This window comes from Schistocerca americana, chromosome 3 (assembly GCF_021461395.2).
Source record: "Schistocerca americana isolate TAMUIC-IGC-003095 chromosome 3, iqSchAmer2.1, whole genome shotgun sequence".
In the NCBI taxonomy this organism is placed as follows: Eukaryota; Metazoa; Arthropoda; class Insecta; order Orthoptera; family Acrididae; genus Schistocerca; species Schistocerca americana.
This window is the reverse complement of record NC_060121.1, coordinates 395850661-395871408: the sequence shown is the minus strand read 5'-3', so window position 1 is coordinate 395871408 and position 20748 is coordinate 395850661.

The window sequence follows — 20748 nt, the reverse complement described above, 5'->3', positions numbered from 1 at the left end:
TCCTACGCAGTGCCGTAGGGGACCGCACCGCCACTTCCCAGCAAATTAGGGACACTGTTGCTCCTGGGGTATCGGCGAGGACCATTCGTAACCGTATCCATGAAGCTGGGCTACGGTCCCGCACACCGTTAGGCCGTCTTCCGCTCACGCCCCAACATCGTGCAGCCCGCCTCCAGTGGTGTCGCGACAGGCGTGAATGGCGGGACGAATGGAGACGTGTCGTCTTCAGCGATGAGAGTCGCTTCTGCCTTGGTGCCAATGATGGTCGTATGCGTGTTTGGCGCCGTGCAGGTGAGGGCCACAATCAGGACTGCATACGACCGAGGCACACAGGGCCAACACCCGGCATCATGGTGTGGGGAGTGATCTCCTACACTGGCCGTACACCACTGGTGATCGTCGAGGGGACACTGAATAGTGCACGGTAAATCCAAACCGTCATCGAACCCATCGTTCTACCATTCCTAGACCGGCAAGGGAACTTGCTGTTCCAACAGGACGATGCACGTCCGCATGTATCCCGTGCCACCCAACGTACTCTAGAAGGTGTAAGTCAACTACCCTGGCCAGCAAGATCTCCGTATCTGTCCCCCATTGAGCATGTTTGGGACTGGATGAAGCGTCGTCTCACGCGGTCTGCACGTCCAGCACGAACGCTGGTCCAACTGAGGCGCCAGGTGGAAATGGCATGGCAAGCCGTTCCACAGGACTACATCCAGCATCTCTACGATCGTCTCCATGGGAGAATAGCAGCCTGCATTGCTGCGAAAGGTGGATATACACTGTACTAGTGCCGACATTGTGCATGCTCTGTTGCCTGTGTCTATGTGCCTGTGGTTCTGTCAGTGTGATCATGTGATGTATCTGACCCCAGGAATGTGTCAATAAAGTTTCCCCTTCCTGGGACAATGAATTCACGGTGTTCTTATTTCAATTTCCAGGAGTGTAAATAGCCACAAGTGGTATTTCCAAGTAGTGGTAAAATTTCCTTTTTGCTGAAATGTTTGAGAGAAGCGAGCCGGCCGCGGTGGCTGTGCGGTTCTAGGCGCTCCAGTCCGGAGCCGCGCTGCTGCTACGGTCGCAGGTTCGAATCCTGCCTCGGGCATGGGTGTGTGTGATGTTCTTAGGTTAGTTAGGTTTAATTAGTTCTAAGTTCTAGGGGACTGATGACCACAGCAGTTGAGTCCCATAGTACTCAGAGCCATTTGAACGATTTGAGAGAAGAGAAAACAAGATTCTCTAGAAATTACACAATGGATATTTTTCCCTATTTTCTCAGCCAAACCCAGATTGGGAAAATGAACAAATGAGGTGTCAGATTGGCCAGCGGCGGGTGTAGTATAGAAAAAAAGACTTAATAGCTAGAAAGTAATCATGGTAATAAATTAGTGGTTTAAGGGAAAACTGAAATATTTCATGAACAGCTGCTGTTAGATATGTAAATGATGTGTCTGATAGTTCGTCTTCAAGATGTAGTTATTTTGCGCATACAAAGTTGCACTGCTGTCATATTTAATTGTCCTGAAAAAGATTTTGAAATAAAAAATTGAAAGAAAAAGCCGGTCAAGTTATTTGTCTAAAGGAAAGAAGTAAAATATATTACAGAAACATTTGCTGCCGCGTCGATTGATGCTCCAAACCACGTACTCTACAGTAAATGAGGGCCGACTGAAAAATTAAAGTTCTATTTTTAACTTAAAATATCAGAATTTGAAAGAGTACCAGACGATATTTGTCTGGTGAATTATAAAGACGTTGCAGACTCATTTGCTGTAGATGATTTCGAGCGTCATTGAAAGGCGCGTCAAACGTTTCTCTAATCTGTTTTATTTTTGTTATTTAGGAAAATCTTTTCACAAAACATTTGATCGGCATATTTTTCAAAAACATTTTGTTGTTTCCGAAGATACAACTTTTATTCGTTATCCCACTCTGAATGCTACAAGCTGGCACGGCTCTGTGGCAGAAGCTTTACATGCTGACAGCGCTGTAACATGAAACCATGCAGTTTAGTTCACTATCTCGAAAGAGAAAACAGTTTGTATAATCCAGAAACTTCCTGTTCAGCTTCAGTAACAACAGAATAAAACACCTGTCAGAACGGAAGTACTTACTGCACGAAACCGAAGAGGAAGAATAATAAGCTTTCTTAGGCCACAGTCAGTTTGTAGCTCTTCCAGGAGTTGCACCCATACCACAGCAATCTATGTACATTCGTTAATGAAATTCGTTATAAATAGTACATGTCACTTTTAAAAGAAAAGGTGTGTATGCAGCAGCGTCATCAATAGAAGGGAAATTGATCTTAATCACCCACAATTAGAACTGCCAGTGGTGCAGAAAAGGTGTCCACTGTAAAACTTCAAAAATCTGTATTTATTTGCCTAATAAAATAAAATTTCTAATGATCAGCAAACCAAATATCAAATCTAAAAAAATGATCTTTTTTGACATATCCCATTGTATAGATGAATTTTTAGTTAACAACTTACAGTGAAGAGCCGCTACATTATGTCCGTCTTTGAAATGAAATGCATCACTGATTCTGCGTATCAGGAATCTGATAGTTTGTTGGTAGGTTTGTGGAGGTATGTAGCATTACGCAGAGGCCATGCAGTTCGCGCAAATAACAGGCCGCTGATTTGCATAGGTGGTGGTGGCGCCCGCTAGCGACCCAGTTGGATTCTACAGGATTTACATAAGGCGAATTTGGTGGCCGAGACATCAACGTGGGTTCGCTCTAAAGCTCCTCAAACCACTGTATCATTTTTCTGTCTCCGAGACACTGACGTAATACTACTGAATGATGACATTGCCTTCGGCGAAGACATCAAGCATGAAGGGATGCAGGTGGTTCGCAGCTGCCAGCGTGTCTTCCATTACAGACACAGGTCCCATGCAAGCGAAGGAGAATGTCTCCCATAGCATAAAACTGTTTCACCCAGCCTGCGCCCTTGGAACGCTGCACGTTTAGAGCCGCTCTTCATCTCGATATAATTGAGTTTGTGGAGACGACCTGCGAAGTAGTGCAGCAAAAATGTGAGTCATCCAAACAGCCGACAGGTTGCCATTGATCGAAGGGTGAATCCCCATGGTCCCGTGCCCACTGCAGTCGTTATTGACGATATCGTTGGGTCAACTTGTGAATACATAGGGGTGGTCTGCTGCGGAGCTCCAAGTTCAACAATGTAAGATGAACGGCGTGCTCCGTCACACTTGTGCGTGTACCAGCATCATCATGTGTTCCTCGCTTATGAACCGACTCATGGTACTTCGTTTCGATAGAAATAGTACAAATTATTAATGGCACACGGAATTAAGTAACTAATTAATTTTACCCACTGGTCAAACCACTTAGTAAAGTGTCTTATAAATACAGCACTGTAGTTTGATACGTGTAATTTAATTACGCCTATGTGGTTGACAAATTTGAAGAGATTGTACAGTACTTATACACTATAATTCATTGCAAGTATTTCTGATTAGACGAAAACCCACAATGTGAAGACATACGATAATAGCGCAGCCACTAAACGCACAATACACATGATCTCTGTCATCGACGCATTTTTCGTCCACTGTTGGCAAGTAATATGAAGTGACAAAAGTCATGGGATGCCTCCTAACATCGTGTCGGACCTCCTTGTATCCGGTGTGGTGAAGCAACTCGACGTGGCATGGACTCCACAACTCGTTGGAAGTCCCCTGCAGAAATACTGAGCCACACTGCCTCTATAGCCGTCCAGAAGTGCGGAAGTGTCGTCGATGTAGGATTTTGTGCACGAACTGACCTCTCGATTATGTCCCATAAATGTTCGATGGGATTCATGCCGGGAGATCTGGGTGGCCACATCATTCGCTCGAACTGTCCAGAACGTTCTTCAAGCCAGTCGCATGGTGCACTCTCATCCATAAACATTTCGTCGTCGTTTGGGAATATGAAGTCCATGAATAACTGCAAGTGGTCTCCAGGCAGCCGAACATAACCATTTCCAGTCAGTAATCGGTTCGTTCGAGCAGAGGGCCCGGTCAGTTACATGTAAACAGAGCCTACATAATTATGGAGCTTCCTACAACTTGCACAGTGCCTTGTTGATAACTTTGGTCGATCGACAAAATGGTTCAAATGGCTCTGAGCACTATGGGACTTAACAGCTGAGGTCATCAGTCCCCTAGTTCTTAGAACTACTTAAACTTCACTAACTTAGGGACATCACACGCATCCATGCCCGAGGCAGGATTCGAACCTGCGACCGTAGCAGTCGCGCGGTTCCAGACTGAAGCGCCTAGAACCGCTCGGCCACAGTGGCCGGCTGGGTCCATCGCTTCGTGGGATCTGCGACATACTCGAGACCCACCATCCGCTCTTACCAAATGAAATTGGGACTCGCCTGACCGTGCAACGATTTTCCAGTCGTCTAGGGTCCGATCGATATAGTCACGAGCCCCAGGAGAGGCGCTGCAAGCGATGTAGTGCTATTAGCAAAGGCACTCGCATCGGTCGTCTGCTGCCATAGCCCACTAACGCCAAATTTCGCCGCACTGTCGTAACAGATACGTTCGTCCTACGTGCCACATTGATTTATGCGGTTATTTTACGCAGTGTTGCTTGTCTGTCAGCATTAACAACGCTACGCAAACGCTGCTGCTCTCGTTCGTTAAGTGAAGGACGTCGTTCATTGCCTTGAGGTAATGCCTGAAATTTGGCGTTCTATTCACGCTCTTATCACTGTAAATTTCGGAATATTGAATTCACTAACGTTTCTGAAATAGTACATCCTATGCATCTAGCTCCAACTACCAGTCGACGGTAAAAGTCTGTTAATTGCCGTCGTGCGGACGTAATCACGTCAGAAACCTTTTCACATGAATCACCTGAGTACAAGTGACAGCTTCGCCAATGCACTGCCGTTTTATACCTTGTGAACACGATACTACCGCCATCTGTATACGTGCATATTGCTATCCTATGACTTTTGTCACCTCGACCACACCTACATTTTTAACATTTAAGATACTCGACGACACAAGCAAGGTACTGTTTAAAATGCATGCTTGTTTAATGTCTGGAGACGAGTAGTGCGGAGGGCCCAGTCTGTCGCTAACACATGGACGCAGCGGAAACCAGTAAATTCGTGGCACTGAGTTGACATCACACAGAAGGTCGTCTGCTGGTGTGTCGCAGGCAGCAGACGTGTTCCACCATTGTTATGCGGCGACACCACAACTGCACGCGCGGCAGCGAGCCCGGCGCTTTCCCACGAGCTTCGCGCGTCCCTCCTTCTACCCGCCAGAACAAACAGCGCATGTTGAGTGAAGGCACCGCCGCGGGGCCGGCTCTTCCCTGTTTGTACAGGCCGCTGTTGGGATTTCACATGATACATTATGCATTAGTTTTCGTAGCATTTATACGGACCGAAGTGGGTCAGTGGCGTTACCCTTACATCCCGCTGCAGGAAATGTCACATTGGGGAGCTGTCTCGCCTCCATATCGTCGGCCATTCGGAGGCTTGGGCGTGTCCCGATACTGTGCCCGTCTCTCTTAGGGTGAATATGCTAAGGAATTTTGTACGAAAAGTGCCAGTCACCGATGTACAAATCCGAATGATATTTGACGTCTCTTTTTAAGGATCAGAGTTGTACAGTCATACCCATTTTGTTGTTAGTGATGGCTAGAACCTAGAGCGACCAGCGAGACGTTAACATCCGACCACCGAATAATAGCGATATTTATCAAAACTAGACCTATCCTTCATCAGGAATTGTCGGCGAACGTTGCTTACTCAGAACTGTCCAAATTACGTCTCCAGATTTCTTTTCTTTATTTCCACACGACCGGTTTAGGGCCAGCTGCCCAACTTCAAATCTATTGCAAAAAATTTCTGGTTCAAAATACAGGTAGTTGAAGATTTATGTTTAGAAAGCTTTAAATATTTAAGAAATTAGTTACAGTACAACAGCTGCGCAACTTACCATTTGTTACAGCTCCAGAGTAACCTGTCGAATGTGGAATTGGAGGTTCACAGTCCTAGCTAGTCATACACTAACTTGTTGCGGCTTTATGATTGTTTTTAAGAAACCTGCGCTGAAAAGCGTCCTCTATATGTAGACAGTGGATTAATGTAATTTCATAAAAAATACTCCTATGTATAGCATGAAACAATTAATAGCATTAACATATTTTGAAAGCACTCTATAAAAATTTACAAAAATAAAGAAAAGATATTTGTATGAGGTTCTTAACTGGTGTAAAGTTTGTAATGCTCAGAAGTGGCCTCCATGGACTGGTAGAATATATAACAGATTTTCCTAAATGTAACGTGTGAAACATAGATGAGGAGGTTATTATTAAATGCTTTAAAAGAGCTTTAAAACATTCGAAACATATCTTCTCCTCCTTCGATTTGGCAATCCTAGAACCGGTAGCGCTAAAAAGAGCCCTCTATGGACTGAAATAATTCATACAGAAAAATGTTCCCAAGCAAAACATGTAAAACGGTGATCAGGGATTTGATGTCATTAAAAACTTTAGAAGAAACTTAAGAAAATTCTTCCTCTTATTTGGTGATCGTGGATGGAGTTTTCTACTGTGGCAGCCCGAACGCCGCGCCCAGACAAAGCTTCCTCTGCTGTGTCAAATTTGCCGCAGCCATTGTGCTGTGGGCTGCCGCAGCTGCTGTTTGGTAGAGCGTTGTGTCCCATCTTAAAGTAATGCTCTAATATCCTCTTATAAATAGCGTAATAGCTACTGTGCATGAAGTCACTTTGCTCGTTAAGTAGTTTCTCTCGTTCTTTCACTTGGTCTGCGAAGCCGCTGTGTGCTTCCATGACACGAACTGTAGTAGAATAAGTGGTTGAAATTAGGTGTACCCCTATGTACAGGCGTAACTGACGCAATTCCTGTACATTTCGAAGACTTTTCGACTATTGTTCTAGCGGTAGCTGTCATTTCATATGTGTTCTACATTAAAATGTTTCTCAAACAGCTGCGACACGTCTGGCTACATGGTGTAGACTGTTGTCCTGTCCAGATGGATGTGGGGCAACGGTAGGAAGGGAATGGTATGGGTTATGGGCATCGGTTTATGAAAGATGGACAGTAACAAAATTGAAACAAGTGTAACTGAATGTTATCGAATTACTTCAAGTGGTGCTGAGGAAATTCCATTAGGAAAAGAGTCGATGAAGGGAAGACGAGTTTTAGCAAAGTAAGTGATAACAGAAAAAGTAAAGTTCAGCTGTCATCAATCCGCAGCTTACTTTTAACACCACAGTGATTTACTAGACATGGTCCACTGGAGGTACTCTGGCGTTGTCTTCCTCCCACCTTTGAAATGACTCACCCTTTCCTGTTTCAGAGGGACCTACAGTTTGATGTGGACTCCAAGCCACAGTGCAACCCGGAATTTTTCAAAAAATGGTTCAAATGGCTCTGAGCACTATGGGACTCAACTTCTCAGGTCATTAGTCCCCTAGAACTTAGAACTAGTTAAACCTAACTAACCTAAGGACATCACACACATCCATGCCCGAGGCAGGATTCGAACCTGCGACCGTAGCGGTCTCGCGGTTCCAGACTGCAGCGCCTAGAACCGCACGGCCACTTTGGCCGGCGGAATTTTTCACATTAGCAAACAATTCCAGTAACAATAAAAATCCTAAGACTAACCAGGGATCGAGTTTGAGACATTTGGAAACGATGAAGTGAACAAGGGAATAAATTGCTACCTGCTGATAGCAAGAAAAGCTTTTGTGAACAAGGTAACTTTATAGCCATCAAACAGCAATTTAAGCGTTAGCAAGCCTTTTCTGAAAGTGTTTGGTATATTGACTTATACGGAAGTAGAACGTGAACGCTAAACTGCACAGAAGTGGATAAGATACAAGCTTTTGAAATGTAAGGCTACGGAAGAATGTTGAAGATTATATGGGAACATCGTATAAATGATAGAGAGGTAGTAAATCGAAGAGGTGAGAAAAGAAATTTGTAGCACGACTTTAATAAAAGAAGAGATCGTTTGACAGGACGCGTTCTGAAGCATCAAGGACTAGTTAATACGAGGATGGAGGGGTATGAGAGGGGGGGGGGGGGACGGGGGAGGTTAAAACTGTAGAGGGAGACTTAAGATTGAATATAGTAAACCGGTTGAAGTTCAAGTAGACAGAGGCCGCAGTAATTATGCACAGGACAGACTTTCGTGGACAGCTGCATCAGACCAGTTTTCTGACTGGAGAAAACAACAACATGCATTTCCGTTAATAACGCAATGTAAGTGGTCTCGTCTTATTTACTACTTCATATGAGATACGTTTGATTAGGACAGTATTTTCGTTACAAGGTTCTGAACTGGACCCTAATTGAAAGGGTCGACGGAAGAAAGTGCTAATCCTCAGTTCAGTAAGGATTAATCTGATCACATAATCTGTTGCGTTTTCGAATCCATCACATACTGGTAACAAGTAGTGCTATGTATCGCTTTATGCTATAAAAATTGCCTTGTCTTATTTTATGTATGTTCTTGTCGAGAAATTTACAAAAAAATACAGGGCGATTCAGCTGCATCCTCCAGTGTGATATCTGGCCTTCGTGAACCACATGCGAGATTTTCATATTCTCTCGCTCGCTACGCACGGACTATTAGTCCTACAGGAAAGATGAAGTGGGCTTTGTTGAAGGACATTTAGTGTAGTTAAATTTTCTACTGGAATAGGGTTTCGCTAGAGGCCGTAGTTTTCGAGTTACTCAAGAAAAAGTACAAAAGTGAGCTTCAAACGCACCCCAACTTCCACATTCATTCACCCATCAGGATGTTTTTCATAGCACTCCCTCCTGCCACTGTACAAATATTAACGACTGCACAAATTATTTCGCACATTCGACTTTGCTGGTCTTCATTGACTGGTCTTATTACGCCGCAGGCTTAGTCCAGCACTTACAAATTCTAAAATTTGTCTGAATTTTACCTAACAACTTTGTAAATTTTAACAGCATAAAATCAACAATTAAATCGCTGAAATGGTCAGGCCATGTGACTGAGAAACTGCTGCGTTTGCATGGGTTACGTTTGGATCGAATTGTCGACGTAATAAGTTTTAGCGTAACGTTTACATAAATCTTTTTTCGTTCATCACACTCACGAGCACATTTAAATTAATAATGTTAACGAAGTAGCCGAGTACGCTGGTAGCATAACAGCCCAGTCAGTAGAGACAAAAAAATTCGAATACCGGGAATAGTTTGTGTAATCGGAAATTTTTGTACAGTGGTAGGAAGAAGTGCCACGAACAAGAGAGTATAAATCCTGACTAGTGAAGGATGAATGTGGGCTGTAGGTGCGTTTGATGGTCAATTTCGTACGATTTTCTGGAATAACTCGAAACCGTGGCCTCCAGCGAAAATGTATCGCAGTACAAAATTTAACTAAATAACGTTTCCTACAAAAAACGCCCGCTCATTTTTGCTTTAGGACTAAAGGTTTGCGCGTAGCGAGTGAGAGAATATGAAAATCTCGCCCGTGGATTATAAAGGCCAGCTATAGCACTGCGGGCTGCATAAAACGACAGCGGTAGGGGCAGCTGAATCACCCTGTATAACAACTCTAAATACGGTCTTGTGGCTTTTCATACCCAGACCCTTGCAATTCTGGACCGACATAGCACACGATGTACGTACGTTCTCCGCACAACTGACGCAGGAACCGGAGAGCTAGAGACTGTCCAGTGTCCGTAGATCGCTGAGGCGGCGTGAGCGCCGCGTAAACCCCGTCCCCGTCTCGTCCCCCTACCAACTACTCCTACCATTGTCCGTATTAGCGGCGACAATTACACTGTGCGGCCAGCCGGGGACCTCTCCCGGCAATTAAGGCGACCCGACGCTGCTCTACCTGCCAGGCGGGCGTGGCCGCCGCTGACGCAGCGCAGCGGCGTCGTGTTGTGTGGCTCAAGCCCTGTCCTGGCTCTAGCTGTGCTTCCTGCATCCAACTGCGAAGCTCAATGCGAAGATTCCAAACATTCATTATTGTTTGGCATCGCCATTGGCACACTTGTAATTAATTGCAGGGAAAGTCAAAATATGGGACGCAAGATTCCTCCAGTTACAGCCTTGCAGAAATACTGACTCGCAGCTTGCCATAGGACAACAAGTATTTGTCATCGGTTGATAATGACCGGTCAGATGAACCAGTACAACCATTACACAACTTAAGTGAGAATTTGGCTAAAATAAACTTATTAGTTAAATATCGAAATCAGTTCGCATTATATGTCAACTGCTTCCACACCTCCCCCACTTCACCTCACCAAACCCCACCCTGCCCCAGCCCAGCCGTTACTACACATTTAAATGAATATTTTCCCCAGAAATGGATTGGTCGTGGTGCTACAAATCTGTGGCCGCCCAGATCGCTCGATTTAATACCAATGGATTTTTGTGTATGAGTATGGATGAAAGACAGTTTATGAGAACGAAGTCAATACACGTGAGGCATTACTTGCTCGCATTATGAATGCAATAGGCTAAATTAAGAAGAACCCTGTGAAACTGAAACGTGCAACAAAATCTCTTCATACACGTGCAGCCAAATGCATTGACTGGGTAGAGACATTTTTGAACACTTATTGCGAATCCATTGACGAATTGTGTGTACACTGTACAACTTCCTTAGCACTGAGCTTTGTTTTTTCCCGTTTAACATGAATTCACGTGTGCTACGGTATTAATAAAGGCAGATTATCTGACGCACTCATACAGTTTCAGTAAACGTTATTACCATCATTTTTCCAAAATTAAATTCTCTACAACATCTGTTGAAAACGTTGTACATTTGTCTGGAATTGAAAAAACTAATTGGATCACGTAGTTAATAAATTAAAAATTTTACGAAATTATGTCTTTGATTGTCTGGATATTCTGGAAAACTACTGCAGATACACGTCTGGGACATGTTTTATTAGATTCACCCGATCAATAACAACAAAATAAATGGAAATCGCGCTTTACTCTAACCTTGTACAGTTTTGCGATGGCTTCATATTAGCGAAGTTGCTAAATTTCAGGCAAAATCTTTTATTAGCCGTAACTCCTCAACTAAACATTAGCGGACTTGTTTTATATGCACATTTTTTTAGTTATACTCGTAGAATAACATATTAAAATATTTGCGTATCTTCGTGAATCACCCTGTAGTTAAAATGGCGGACGGGATTTCAATTTACTTCATACATGGCGGACGTATAGTCACACTATGAAATGTAAACTCGTTGTGCTAACCTCTCCTTCTCAGAATAGCATTCGCATTAACAGAATAGCACTTCAAAATAGTGAAATAATCTGCTGGGATCGGTAACCCAAATCTGCACCGTTCTCTGCGTCTACGCTCTCTCCACACCGATGAAATATTCGGAGAAATGTCTTCACTGCTCAGGATTGTCGATCTGCAGTTTAAAGCTCCAGATATTAGTACATTATGTAGGCCACAATCTGTGGCCTAAAGTCATTACTTTTCTACACCTACATGACAGCTCTTGCTCACGCTTCGGCGTTTGGCAAAGGGTTCATAGAGCCACTTTAAGACTATTTCTCGACCGTTCCTCTCCCGAAAAGCATGTAGGTAAAATTGACACCTATATGTTTTCTTGCGAGCTGTGATTTAATTTATTACAGTAGTCACTTGACTCCTATCTACGTGGGGACGACAAAACATTTTGCCAATCGGATTGAAATTTTGTGAAAAGATCTCGCCCAAACTCGCTTAAGATATCTATGATACTCTTTTCGCAATTTTTTGCGATAGTAGAAAATGAGCTTCCCTATTCTGAAGTCTTTCGACGTCCTCCGTCAAACCTACATGGCAAGGTTCAAATGGCTCTGAGCACTATGTGACTTAACATCTGTGGTCATCAGTCCCCTAGAACTTAGAACTACTTAAACCTAACTAACCTAAGGACATCACACACATCCATGCCCGAGGCAGGATTCGAACCTGCGGCCGTAGCAGTCGCGTGGTTCCGGACTGAGCGCCTAGAACCGCTAGACCACCGCGGCCGGCTACAGAGAAGGACAGACAAGCATAATGAAGGCAATATCTTTAGTACAGCTGATACATCTTCTAAGTGTTCTGCCAATAGAACACAGTCTTTTGATTTCCTACGTAATCTAGCCAATCAGATGTCGTCCTCTCGCCATAAAAGTCGGAGAATCGGCACTTTCACGACATTCAGACTTCGCTCGTGACACGATGATGAATGCAGCGAGCGAAAGCTTTGTATTTTCCCCGAATTTGAAGCTGCAATTTAACCGAGAACTTTTTATCCATGAACGGTCGCGAAAAATTTCTTGACCAAAATAGACTATACCGACTTCTAGCGTCAACCGGCTACATTAAATGCTGGAATTTCACAATTATCGAGAATCCGCAATATCCCTAAGAATCAGGTTAATTTGCACAGTTTTTACTTTGTTGACGTAACACAGTTTCGAGAACGGCTGCCTGTTACTGTTATATCAAATCAGTCCAGTTTACATTAGATGAAACGGACAGGATTTGTTGGCTTTCACTCAACGGCTCCTTGATTTTCCCTAGCCGTTGGTTCTCCGCAGCTATTCCTTTCATGTATAAGGACATGCTTAGTCACTGCAGGATCTTCAGCTGCACCACGAAGCAAAGTTCTACCAGTGTTCGAGGAAGGGAAGAAGGAACGGGTGAGTCGTCATTCTGCTACTGAGAATTACGCGCTTTTGCATCAGATTAAACGAATGGAACCGCGCTTGGCTGGTAATATTAAACCCCGACAGAAGTATCCGTTCCTTTGGGGAAGGGGAGGGGATGGTTCTGTGAAAAGAGATAATTAATAAAGTTTGGTAACGAGCTGCAGCGGTGTATCGAGCGACGCGCGAAAAGCGACCGATGGCCAGAATACTGAAAAAGTGGCCGAGAGTCGGGAAACAAACTTTTTCACTAGGGCTTTTCGAGTGCTCAGTCGAACATGAGAGTATTTAAAGCGATGAATTACACACTTACCAAAGGTCAACCAATTTACATGTGCCTTTACGATCCACTTGGGAGGTGTCATTACACTAGTAACGTTTCGAAAGCTACTAGTACACCCATTATTTTCGCTTTTATGGTAAATGTAATGTTGTCGTGCACAAGGAAACTATGAAATAAATTTTAAAATTATTTGTCGAAAAATATGGGTCACATACACAGATATTTGAATTTATGAAAATCTTGGCGCCGAACATCTCAGTCCTACACCTTAGCCAGCGCTTGCTGTAATGCCCTTCGTTATGCAAGCACTCCTTACGGCCTGCTTCATCTGTTACTGTGTCTCTTCGTTTTATTTATGTCAACAGTGGAATTTTTGCATACCTGGCTGACTGCTCGAAGAAATTACACGACGAAGTAAGAACTTAATGGAAGCCTGATGTTCGCTGATTATAGCATTCAGAAGCGCATTGTAGGCTTGCTGTCCAAAATGGAACCATAGGGTCTACTGGGATTCGAACCTGGACTCACTTATTTCTTGAGCAGTCTTCTTAACGGATTAGCTATCCGGCTAAGATTAACAAAACTACGCAAAACTGTTAACTGCCTGCACACTATAGACTGTTAACTAAGTCAAATCGTGCGGAACAGGATCTCAAATATAGACAAATATCTACATCTACATCGATACTCTGCAAATCACATTTAAGTGCCTCGCAGAGGGTTCACCGAACCACCTTCACAATTCTCTATTACTCCAATAACGTACAGCGCGCGGAAAGAACGAACACCTATATTTTTCCGTGCGAGCTCTCATTTCCCTTATTTTATTATGGTGATCGTTTCTCCCTATTTTCACATTCGGAGGAGAAAGTTGGTGACTGAAATTTCGTGAGAAGATTCCGCCGCAACGAAAAACGCCTTCTTTTTAAATGATGTCCACCCCAAATCCTGTTTCATATCAGTAAGTCTCTCTCCCCTCTTTCGCGATAATACAAAGCGTGCTGCCATTCTTTGAACTTTCTCGGTGTACTCCGTCAGTCCTATCTGGTAAGGATCCCACACGCGCAGCAATATTCTAAAGAGGACGGAGAAGCGTAGTGTAGGCAGTCTCTTTCGTAGATCTGTTATGTTTTCTAAGTGTCCTGCCAATAAAATGCAGTCTGCGGTTAGATTCCCCCACAACATTTTCTATGCGTTCCTCCCAGTTTCAGTTGTTCGTAATTGTAATTTCTAGGTATTTAGTTGAATTTATGGCCTTTAGATTTGAATGATTTATCGTGTAACCGAAGTTTAACGCATTCCGTTTAGCATTCATGAGGATGACCTTGCACTTTTTAGGGTCAATTGCCAATTTTCGGACCACAGAGTTATCTTTTCTAAATCGTTTTGCAATTTGTTTTGATCTTCTGATGAATTTACTAGTCGGTAAACGACAGCCTCATCTGCAGACAACCTAAGACGGCTGCTCAGATTGTCATCCAAATCGTTTATACAGGGTGTAAAGTCGAGGAACACTTTCAATTATTTATTGCACAAGAACCATACATTATACAGATATCATACATATGTCATTTTGAAGAGAAACCCTGAAAGTTTTTTCTTTTCATGTACATCGCCACATCGTGGTTTGGTAATTTGCCGATAGTCAGCGCTAGTCGCAAACATGGCGAGTTCATGCGTAGCGAGCTTTCTGTGTGTTGGAGTTCGACAAAAACAAGTGTGCTACAACTGTTCAACGGATGTTTAGAACCAAGTACGGTAAAAAGTCACCAACAAGGAAGGCCATTTACCACTGGCACAACAAATGCGTTACGACGGGGTTGCTTGTGCCCGGCAAAGAGAAGCGGACGTCCCAGTGTGAGTGAAGTTAATGTGGAGCGCGTACGAGAGACATTCATAAGAAGTCCAAAGAAATCAGTGCGTCGTGCATCCTGTAAACTCGAAATGGCTCCAATGAGATTGTGAAAGTCCTGCGACAGAAGCTGTCTGTGAAACCATGGAAATTGGAGCTAGTGCAGAAGCTCAATAACGACGATAAAGACAAGTGTTTTGAGTTTTGTTCGCAGTTGCAACAATTGAATGAGGATGGGGATGGCATTGTTGATCACTTAATTTTTAGCGACTAAAACACTTTTCACACCAATGGGAATGTGAACGGGCATAATTGCCGAATCTGGGATACAAAGCATCCACACGAATGCATTTGAGCGTGATTCCCCAAAGGTAAATTTTTTTTGTGTCTTGTCACGTCGAAAAACTGTACGGGCCATTCTTCCTTGCCGAGAGCACTGTCACTGGATATTCCTACTTCGACATGTCTCAGCAATGGCTGATGCCTCAAATGCAATCGGACTCTCCGTTGATCTTTCAGCAGGATGGGGCTCCACCCCATTTTCATCGTGAAGGTCGTGGGTACCTGTACACGGAGCTGATGGATCGTCCGTGCTACAGAAGGGGACAGCTGTTTCATGAAATGGCCTCCCTGATCACAAGATCTCACTCGCTGTGACTTTTTTCTGTGGGGACATATTAAAGAGTAAAATCGGTCGCCTGTTTGGTTATATGCTTATTTTGTTAGAAAGGAGTCTTTGGAGGGGAGAAGATATTTTTGTGACACATTGGACGACTTTTTGTGAAACAGCGTTCGCGAGAGACTGCCGAAAGATCCTACTGCCCCTAACGTTCCTCTCGCTTAATGATTGCATTGACAAAAGGAAGGAACTCACAGTTCGCACATAGGTACACCGGGTGATGAAAACGTCAGTATAAATTTGAAAACTGAATAAATCACGGAATAATGTAGATAGAGAGGTACAAATTGACACACATGGTTGGAATGACGTGGGGTTTTATTTGAACCAAAAAAATACAAAAGTTCAAAAAATGTCCGACAGATGGCGCTTCATCTGATCACAATAGCAATAATTAGCATAACAAAGTAAGACAAAGCAAAGATGATGTTCTTTACAGGAAATGCTCAATATGTCCACCATCATTCCTGAACGATAGCTGTAGTCGAGGAATAATGTTGTGAACAGCACTGTAAAGCATGTCCGGAGTTATGGTGAGGCATTGGCGTCGGATGTTGTCTTTCAGCATCCCTAGAGATGTTGGTCGATCACGATACTCTTGCGACTTCAGGTAACCCCAAAGCCAATAACCGCACCAGCATCCCTAGAGATGTTGGTCGATCACGATACTCTTGCGACTTCAGGTAACCCCAAAGCCAATAACCGCACGGACTGAGGTCTGGGGACCTGGGAGGCCAAGCATGACGAAAGTGGCGACTGAGCACACGATCATCACCAAACGACGCGCGCAAGAAATCTTTCACGCGTCTAGCAATATGGGGCGGAGCGCCATCCTGCATAAACAGGTGTTTATCAGCCAGGCTGGGGATGATGCGATTCTGTAACATATCGGCGTACCTCTCACCCGTCACGGTAGCAGTTACAAAATCAGAATCACGCATTTCCTCGAAGAAAAAAGGCCCGATAACCTTTTTTTTTGGTTCTAATAAAACCCCATGTCATTCCAAGCATGTGTGTCAATTTTTACCTCTCTATCTACATTATTCCGTGGTTTATTAAGTTTTCAAATTTATACTGACTATTTGATCACCCGGTACTTGCGATTTATTTGCCCTCGCTTCATTAGCGACAGAAAAGGGGATGACTGCTCTCCCCCACTAATTGTACAGCGGTTTGAGGAGGACCTAAACGTAGATGCAGTTTTCTGGTGTACTAGTTTCGAAGTTCACATAGACTCCTTTGCGTACCTTGTTACATATATCGGTAACAAGCCAAAGAAGCAGCCGTGGTATTACAGGCTCTTTTGCTGGGCTTTGGGTCGCAGTGCGGGCGGATCTAGTCGGCCTCGGCGGCTGCTTGGCGGTGACGTCGACTCCCGCTGCGTTTAATCAGCTCGCGCCGCATTGGCTGACGCCAATAAACGTCGGCCTCCTGTGAGCTCCCGGATCAAGTTGTTTACCTAAACAGCGAGCCGCCTGCATAATTAAGGGACACATTAAGAGAGAGGCTGTGGCAATTTGCGCGCCCCCGTACAGTGAATACGCAATGAGCGTCGCGGCCGCGCGCGTACTCCCTCTGCCTGCCTCTCAGCACTCTTTATCTGTCCTGATTGCAGGTCGCGTGGCTCACCGTTGCACTGCTGTGCACCGCCTTCGCTGGAGCCGAACGTTCGGAATGCCTGAACGACGTATGAGCAGCGCTGACACTTGACAGCGAGCTGTTGTAGGAGTCCACATAGATGGATGGCCAATCGAAAGTAATAACAACAAATGGTACCAACGAAACAATCGTCCCTTGTACCAACCAACTACACTGTCAGTATGCAGAAAATTTCTTTGTTTCTCAGATATAAAGCCACATGTACTTACCGATTCCTGCGTATTTTCCGTGAAGTGTATTGTAATCCAAAATTGGCCAGGTTCGAGTAGGGCTCGCGCTCTATGGGTTCCCCTTCTAACTTAATTCTGCATACAGACGTTTCATCCACACTGGGAATCGAGAATCTAGACTATTATTGCCTGTTATCGACATTGATACTGGCAAGATATCGGTCCCGGAAATTCTAAAACTTTCGAGAACTTTATAGTTTCATGTTTGGAGTCGGATAAAAAATAACAAAATAAATATTTTACGTGCGATGTAATTACAAATTAACAATTTCTGATTTTTTAGTTTAATTGCACTGTGAAACCTTGCTTCTTGCGAAATTAAATGATCCTGGCCAAAGGGAAGTACGCTATAGCTTTTGTTATGTGAGTTACCGAGTACCAATATATATGACATAAACGGCCACATCTTTTGATTGTATTGGCTTAGAAGCATACATTTACTACTCCCCCAAGGTACGATAGCATGCGACATACATTTCAACTCGATATGTCTACCGTTCCTGAGGAAAAGGGATTTTAATAGACGTAGGGATAGAAAGACAGTGGGATAACAAATGTCAAAAAAACATTTTTCCTGTGAGATGATTACAATTTAACAATTTTCGGATTTTTTCTTTTACTTGTACTTTGAAACCGTGCAACTTCCCAAATTTCATGACGGGAAGTACCTTACGTGCTTTGATGAGTCAGGTTTTGATTATCAAAATATGTGACATATATGGCCATACCGTTTCATTGCACTGACTTAGAAGCTTAGAAGAGGAAAAAAGACAGAGAAAGGCTGGAGGCTTTTGAGATCTGGACATGGCGGAAGATGGAAGGAATAAGTTGGATGGACAGAGTAAAAAATGAGGAGGTACTGAGAAGAGTGGGAGAGAAAAGGCAGTTACTAGATGTAATAAAGAGAAGAAAAAGAAATTGGAATGGGCATATATTAAGAAAGAGTGACGGACTGATAAAAACAGTTTTAGAAGGTTATGTAGAAGGGAAAAGGAAGCGAGGAAGGAAGAGATTCCAGATACTGGATGACATACAGCAGCCTTAAGAAGGAAGCAATGGATCGCAGAAAATGGAGAGGCAAAGGACCTGCTAATATAGCAGATAACTGATGATGATGAGAAGCTTACACTTATGACAACGATAGATTACTATATAACTTTGTACGTGACATAAATTTCAAATTGATACGTCCACCCGTTCCTGAGGAAGAGGTATCTTAGTAGACAGACGGACGGAGGGACGGACGAATAGACAGGTAATTGGATAACTAATGTAAAAAATTTTTTTTACCTGTGAGATAATTACAAATTAACAATTTTCAGATTTTTTCCTTTATTTTTACTGCGAAGCCCTGCGTGATTCTAAGTCAATGGGAAGTAACCTATTGCTTTTGATGAGTGAGTTTTATTTAGTTACGTGACATGAATGGCAGTATTTTTGAGTACATTAGCGTAGAAGCTTCAATTTTTTTTACACCACCAAGGGACCGTAGATCTTGGTATTCGTTATAAATTTGATCTTGATATGTTTACACTTTCCTGAAAAATGGGGTTTTCAACAGTCGGGCAGACAGATGGATAGTAAAGTGATCCTACTCATACTCGTATAATGGTTTGCGTTTTTACCGACTGAGGTACGGAACCCCACAAATTAGATGCTTACAATGTTACTATGTAACTACCGTGGCCACTGGGATACGACTGGGTAACGAGAACATCTTACCCTGCCAGATAAGCTCGGGGAGGCGCCGCGGCCCCGTATCGAATCCACCCGGCGTATTAACGACGGGGGCCGGTGTGCCAACCAGCATGAATGTGGCTTTTAGGCGGTTTCCCACATCCCACTAGATGAATACGTTCGCACACCTTCTCGTGGGATAACACTACGTCTAAACCTTCATCTAACTGCGCAAGCGACCTAATGGTGTGTTGCGGAGGGTACTTATTGTACCATTAACTGAGACCTCCAACTCTTTTCCACTCGCGAATAGCGCGTGGGAAGAATGATTGTCGGTAAGCCTCTGTATTGGCTCTAATTCCTCGAATTTTCTCCTCATGGCTATTACGCGAAACGTATATGTATGTGGGGGCGGAGAGGGGGGGGGAATGGGGGGGAAGTAATATGTTGCCCGACTCTTCCCGGAAAGTGTTCTCTCGAAATTTCGATAGCAGATCTTTCCGTGCTACACAACGATCCCATGACGAAACGTGCCGCTCTTCGTTGGATAGAATCGGTCGAAAAAGTTCCTTACAAGCCACTTCCTTCGAGGATGAGTTACATTTCTTTAAGATTCTTCCCGTGAGTCTGAGTCTGGCATTTGCTTTTGTCGCTATTTCTTTTATGTGGTCATTCAACTTAAGAACGCCCTGGATATTTACTTCTAGAGATATTACGGCAGATACTGTTTCCACCGGTTTCTCATCAATGGTGAAGCTATTCTGTAGTGGATTTCTTTCTCTGTGTACGCGCAGTATGTTACATTTATTTATGTTCACGGTCAACTGCCAGAGCCAGCACAAATCATCAATTCTCTGGGAATCATTCTGCTAATTGTTACTATCTCCTGCCGTTGCTACTTTGTTACAGACAACCGCATCATCTGCGAATAGTCTTTGAGAGGATCCGACGCTTTCCACTAGATGATTTATAATATTATTAACAGTAATGTCCTATCACACTTCCTTGGGATACTCCGAAAATGACCTTCACATCTGTCGCTTTTGTTCCATTAAGGGCGACGTGTTGAGTTTTGTTTGCAAGAAACTCTTGAAACCAGTCGCAAACCTGCTCCGATACTCGATAAAGTCGTATTTTTTTTCTCTAAACGGCAGTGTGGGACGGTGTCAAGCGCCTTCCTGAAGTCAAGGAACACGACACTAACCTGAGCGCCATTATCTACGGTGCTGTGGATCTCATGGAGGAACAAAGCGAGCTGAGTTTCGCATGATCTCTGTTTGCGGAACCGATGTTGATTTTTATAGAGCAGATTTTACTTCTGCAAGAACGTCATAATTCTTGAGCATAAAACATATTCCCTAATTCTACAATAGATTGACGACAACAATATAGGTCTATAATTATGTGCATCAGTCCTACGGCCCTTCTTAAAAACGGGAATGGCTTGCACCTTCTTACAGTCGCTGAGTCGTAAAGTACCCTTCGTTACTCAAACGATCTACGATTAATTACTGCTACAAGGGGAGCAAGTTATTTGGCTTAATCTTTGCAGAATATTATAGATATCTCATCTGGTCCTAACACCTTTCCAGTAGTAACCGGCTGTTGTTTTCCTATTCCGCGATCGGTTATGTCAATGTCTGCCATTTCGACGTTCGTACG